Source organism: Pagrus pagrus, assembly GCF_965226575.1.
Source record: "Pagrus pagrus genome assembly, chromosome: 3".
NCBI lineage: Eukaryota > Metazoa > Chordata > Actinopteri > Spariformes > Sparidae > Pagrus > Pagrus pagrus.
Window position 1 is genome coordinate 35049692 of NC_140187.1, and position 7199 is coordinate 35056890.

Below are 7199 nucleotides of genomic sequence, written 5' to 3' on the forward strand. Positions count from 1 at the left end.
GATTTTTTCCCAAAAGCTTACATTCACCTATAATTCAGCCCGATAACATTTGGAATGTGTAGAGGAGCCGCACCATAAAATGTTATTCCCATTCAAGTTAGTTGACGGCTAAACAGGAAGTTAGCAGTCGGCAGGGGGGAATCTCTGTGGAAGCATCAACGTTCTTTGGGCCACACAATATGGATGATCTGGGTCATTTTAGACCTGGGAAGTTGAACAGTTTTGGCCTTATGCGCCACTGAGCAGCTTTCATAGGAATGAACCAGACTTCACCTCCATCCCTTGTTCCATACATGGCACACACTCACAGCAGATTAGTAACTGCCAGGCTGGGTAACCTTTTCGGACTGAGCTATGTTTGTTGTGTTTATATGACTGTGGCATTTATAAGATGTGTTTATCTATGGATGAGTGTTTTGTTTGTTTCCCACCACAGCACTGAAACAGCTCTCCTCAAAGCCTCAAATTACCTTCTCTCTTCTGATGCTAGAACCCTTAACATCCTCATCCTACTTGACCTGAGCGCAGCATTTGTCACCATCAACCATTCCATCCTTCTCTTCTGCCTTGAAACCATTTTCAACATCACCGGCGCTGCACTCTCAAGTGGCTCAAATCATACCTCCCTGACAGATAGCAGTTCATCAGCATAAACAACTGCAAATGCCCCACTGCTCCCCTCTCCCAAGGTGTTCCCAGAGGTTTATTTCCCTCCTTTTCATCCTGCACATGCTCCCCCTTGGTTGTATAATCCGACGTCATGGACTTAAGTTTCACTGCTTTGCCAGTGACATTCAGCTCTACATTGCCACCAAAGCCATCACTCCTGCCACTCACTCTATCCCCACTGACTGCATCATGTCATGGCATGTGAAGATGGCGGTTACTGAGAGTTTCAGTTGTGAGCAGAATAAAGCAGTTAAAGTTATATAAACATGGTGTTTATTACGTCTGACATTAGTAGCAGAGCATGGTTACTAACTACAAAGTTCTGCCGATGTTTGACAAAGCCAGGCCATACGAGTGTTGAAAAAATGAAGTTGATGTCTTGAGACGTGTTACAGAGCTCAACAAAAAGAAACAAGCCCTTGCGGTTGCTCTGGGGCTTGAAGAAAGAGCCAGGGAAAAAGCCATGGAAATACTTGCAGAAGATTTGGACAGTAATGACAGTATGGTGACAGGAGCCCTTTTCACACAGAGTTGCCGCATTATTCGCCAATTCTCCGCCATTGGTTGTTCACACAGAACCAAGCAGCTCCGGCGTAAAGACGAACCAGTGTGTAATTCATACAGCAAGCTGGTGCCGTGGCTCCAAATGAGGCGTGACAGTACATGTCATGATGTTGACGTCTGTGTGTTTTTTTTCAACATGTTTCCCAGTGTCCTCCTGTTAATCTAAACATGTACACGCTGACTGTTTATAATCATATGGATGCAGTTATAATGTGTTGTGATTGAGATCCTGACCCACCATGCATCCTGGAAAGTGACAAAGTTACGTTTTTCTCTCTAAATTACATAATTACATTATCACCATCAGTAAACAGGACGCTGTCTGACTCTTTCACTCGTGTGGAGGGATGCTGTTTTCTGGGGGAAAGTTCACTGAAGTCTCGGTCGGGAGGGCTGACCGTCGCTGTGACTTTTTTCACCGCAACAAACAGCAGGTGAGTTAAAGTTTTTTGCCGGGGACAGACGCTGTTTTTCAGGCAGAAATGAGTCAGTAGGACAGACAGGAGGACAGACACTAATCTCCACGTATAACTGCAGTATTATTTTCCTCATATAAGTTGCCAAAGACACGACCAGTTACTGCGTTACTGTTGTTTGGTCCTGTAACGTTGCTTTGTGGGACATTTCTCTTTATTTTGTTGAGTGAAGGACCTGTTTAGTTATCAGACAGTGAACACCATCAGATCGACATTCCGTTGCTCCGCGAGTTCATGTATGTGAGAGGCGGACTAATTCTTGTGTGCTACACGTGTGAAAGGCCAAGTCCACTGTTCAGAGGTCCTGGGAAGATTACATATATCTGTGAATATAGTTTGCATTGTATTTGTGAGCCGATGTTCTTAGATGGTATGTATGTGACGTTCATTCATATAGCCTTTGAACTAGACGTTGTACAAATGTGCTGATGTATCCTATTTCTGTGTCCTATAGTTATGAGAGGGACACATCAACATCCCGCCCTCGAAGCGTCAGTTCACGACAGAACCATGCCCCGCTGTTTCTACTATTTCTGTAGAGTCTCTCTCTGACAGGTGAGTGTAACTTGATGCTGATAGCAACATGGATCAGACCACTGTTATTCATGTAATATGTGTCTTTGATAGACACATTTCATATATACATTTGTCCTTCTTTCATATCAAGTTGGTTTGCTTTATGTGCATGAATGTGCTCCTTAGCAGGGATACAATACGAAACGGAATGGCATCATTTCATTAGCTGCACCAGGAAAATGCTTCGAGTACTGGTCCTAACAGTCACATGTGAGCCTACTGCTTGAGACTATTACATATTGGAAAGACACTTTTTTAAAGAAAATAGATGCATTTCAGTTCATGATCTGACTGACAGTTGACCACAGTAGAATGTGGGAAACACACAATGCACCTGACAATCCCTATAAATAATCGCTTGCCACCCATCACATAAGCTTCCCATCACCCACCTTACTCCAGACTTCTTTTTTTTTTTACATAGCAACAGTCCTGTGTTGTCTTTGACAGAATCAGTAACATTTTTATGCCACATAAACACATTTAGATGTAAACACATTTATTCTCCATCCTTATCCAGTTTTCTGTAATTATTATAATTTTTGCAGAGACGATGGAACTCCTTTCTCTGAGGCCAAGTACTCCAAGGTTTACAATAAAAAGTCCAGCAAGTAGAGCTTGTACACACTACTGTCAAAATGCATAGAACAATATAATGAGAACTATGTATATTACTCTGAAAGTGACATTTTGCTAACCCCCCCCAAAAAGTAGAATTGGTAAATATGAAATGACTGTAAATGGCACAATTCTGATGTAACAGAGGCTATTTCTGGTTGTTTTCAGGAATATTTGTCACTGCATAAAATGCAACTCAAGTTGTGGTGTTATAATAAATTAAAAGTAATTTCAAGGTCCTTGAAAAGCTGTATTTACTGTCAGATAAGTAATTGTGCTATTCTTTTTACAGGACAGTCACTGCCAAAACTGTAGAGGATTGAGACAGCACCGACATCAATAGCATAACCAGTCAAGAAACCTCTGGACGTCCTTCCTGTATATAGTTGTTTATGCTAATTGTACTGTAGATTGTCTAAATGATAAAATGCCTACTTTTTTTGTGTTCCAAAAAAATTTATAAATAAGAATCTTACCTAATTCAGTTGTTATTATTAGTGCATCACGTAAAGTGAAATAATGGTAATGGGATGGTTGTTTATGCTGGAAGTGTGGAGAAAAGGCATTTATCATTTTCAAGACTTTATTCAAACAATTTAGAGATAATGCAAAACAAGGAGTAAATACAGAACGACAAATAAATAGGTGTCAGGCAAATCCGTGTACCCAACGTTCTTTCGTTTTTTCGTTTCAAAAGCAAATTAAAAAAACAGAAAAACAAGTTTGTTTTTCTGTTTTTCTCTTTTAAACCCAGAACGAAAAAACTAGAAAAGCAGAATAACACAAAACCACATTTTGTGCCTGTTATTCTGTTTTAAAACAAAAACAGAATAACGTGAAAATTAAGTTTTTGATTTTTATTGTTTTGTTGTTTTGATATTCTGAACGGAAGACAACGCAACACATTTCTATTTCAAAATAAAAGCATTTGTTATTGTAACCTATTAGGTCCGTGCACGAAGTATAAATGAATCTCCATTGTTCACGTTGTATAATGAAACATCCCATTTTGGGGGGTATTTCCTATTTCATTGTCGTAAGACGTGTAATGCTGCTTGTTCCTTTATCCAACTTGATATTTCCGCCACTTTCCCACAACTGAGAGAGATAATCTCCGGGATTTTCAAAGTAAACACACCGTGTCTGAGACAGAGACTGAGCCGCTTTTTTTTGTTCACCTTATCCACCAAACGTCTCCAACCAAACACTGTTTAAATCTGTTGACCTGCCAGGAACGTAGTTAGCTGTTAACTTCAGAACATAGCCAATGCTAACAATGCTATTTTGTTTGCAGGTAAAGTTGCTAGCTGTTGTAGCTAATGTTAACGTTATGCTAACCTTACTCGTTTGTTATTATCAGCTGTTTTGCACGTCATTTTAATATCTGTCCATCTAAGTCTGTGTGAAATGCCTACAATTATGCTAGAAGTGAGTTAACTGGGCCCTGCTCAGTCATATAAGTAAGGCTTAGGGGTGTTTTGATATTCATTTTGATGTATTAAACTGTAGTGTGCTCTGTGTTCACAAATGTATGTTACCAGCAGCGTTTGTGCATGCAGACAGACTGCAAAGTAAAGAAATATTCTAAATAATATAATTCATGTCATGTATGCCTATAATTAGTGAGTAAAAACTAAAGCTACAATTAATACACTGTTCATCTGTGGATGTACAGTTGACACCGTCAAAATAAAGAGGAAAGATGAACCTCGGCCATATATTTTCTTTATGCAGTCTTTATGTAAGACATCTGTCTTTAAACCTAACAAAATATTACCTTTTATTGCAGAGTATCCAGAGGACCAGAGTAGAGAGCTTATGAGACCCTTGGAGAGGCAGATGTCTGAAAACTGCCACCATAACCCCTGTACCCAAAACCTCAGCCATCACAAGCCTGAATGATTACCCTCACTTCGGTGATTATGAAAATGCTTCGAGAGACTACTGCCCCACATTAAGGCATGCATCCCTCCTGACCTCGACCAACACCAATTTGCATACAGGACCAATAGATCCACTACACAGAAAACTGACTGACGAACTACAAACGCTGGGTCTGGGAGACCTTCTCTGCAGGTGGATTAAGGACTTCCTCACCAACAGAACCCAGTGCGTCAGGATCAGCCACCACACCTCCTCCAGCATCACACAGCATACACCGGCCTCCCCCAGGGCTGCGTCCTTAGTCCAGCAGGACACCTCAGACACTCCCTGTTCCCGATCCTCCCCTCAGGCAATAACTACAGTAGGTACTACTTCAAAGTGGCCATTTCACTCGCGGGGAGCGAGATTCACGCAACGCGTGAAATGTAAGTGACAACTGTAGCCACTAGGTGGAAGCATAGTACTGAATTGCAGCTCAAACGATTTTGGGACAATTCTACATTTGACCACAATGTAGCTGCAATGGAGAGTGGCGCTGTTTTAGGCTACAGGTAGAGTGAATGGAGAGGGGGACTGCTAAACCGTATCAGATTGATTCAGACTGATTGTTTCACAGCGGTGGGACACCTCAATTATCTGGGTGACCTTGGATAATCACTTGTGCTTTCTTTGTTTTACAGTAGAGCTAAAATATGGACATTAGTTGTTTTTTAAGGAACATTTGTTTACTGGTAAAATTGCCGACCTGAATTATTGTCCCAGTACGCCCCCGTGAGCCGATATCACGGCCTGACTGGATGTTGCTTAAATATAAGAATAGCCTATAATAATATCTGATACCCTAAAGACATCTGAGGTTGTGATTTCGCTTGCTCGCTCGCTGCAGCCACGGCTAATAAGCGGAGGCAGAAACAATTACGCACAGCCTACAGAAGTTTCAACCTCCATACAAGCATTTAAGAAATGATTCTTATCTGTTCCATAATTCAGAGAGGATTTTTACTCAACGAAAAAATGTATAAAGATCAGTTTTTAGGTTGAAGACATGACAGCAGCACGTATGTCCAGACGCTGATGTGTGTTATGACTGATGTATAGCTCCCCTGGTAGAGCAGCTCCCTCAGAAAGCAGAATCTGCCGCTAGTGTGAGTTCGAATCTCAGTATAGGCAGAACCTTTAGTTAATGTGTTTTCTTTTCTCATCATCATTATGATCACATATAGCTCCAAGTTTGAGCAAATAAATGAGCAAATGAGCATTAATTCTCCGCCGGGCCGCGGCACCAGCTTTCCTGCCTGTGTACATAAAATACATTAAATTCTGACACCACAACTGTAGCGTACCGAATATCAATAGATGATAACCAGAGAAAAAAAACGTTCTATTGATCTGATTCACTGGCACTTCTTTCTTTCAGTTGTGGTGTCAGAATTTTACACAAATATTTGTGCTTTCTATTCCTTATATTTTCTACAACAGGCTTATAGAAAGAAGAACGACGCCACGTCATGTCAGACAGTTTTCTCTAGCTTTATTAAAATACATAATCAGCAGCTTCACAGTAGTCGGATATACAGAAGGTTATTTAAAGCGGAGTGAGTCCCTGAAGCAGTCTCCCTGCAGGAGGAGATCCCTTGGCCAAGTGATCAATGTATTTGTTGCAGACCTCTTTGCTGTCCTCAGCGCGCGGGGGTGGGGGCGGGGGCGCTGGTGTAGCAAGCTTTTCAAAAGTGTGGGGGATGGATGTGGTCTTTCCAGTTAAGCGAACTTGTTCCAGATGCCTTAACATTTGCATTCCCCCATACTGAGGAATGTGTGTAGGGGACGAGAAGTAAGCACCATCCAGGATGTGTCCATCCTGCATTCGGAGGTGGAGAAGCTCATTAAGCTGTGTCTGGCCCTGCCAATGGCCGCGTTTCCCAGATTCGTTAAGAAGCTCTTAAGTGCTAAGATCTTCTTAGGAGCGCTCTTAAGAACGCTGTGAAAGAAGGATGTGTTTCCCAGAGTCGCTCTTAGCTTAAGAAGATCTTTCACTAAGAAGGAAATGTAAGATCGAGCTGACCCACTCTTAACAGCCTTCTTAGCGACCAAATGCTCAGTGATCAAGCCGCGTCAGCGAAATTTACATCCTCCACTTTTCGAAATAATAAAACAATGCTCAATGTTGAAATGCGCTCATAGCTGCGGACCACTGGCGCAAGAAACATAGGTTAATAGAAGAAGAGAAAAAACAACTTTTTATTGAATTACACGTTTAAGTTTTCCACACACATCTGCATATGAGTTTATAGTACTACACATAAAAATACAACAACCCTGTGGCATTTCACAGATATCAAGGAAACAGATGTAATTAAACTCAGCTGAACCTCATCCAGAGAGGCTTCACCTGCTACTCTATATAAATGCGTT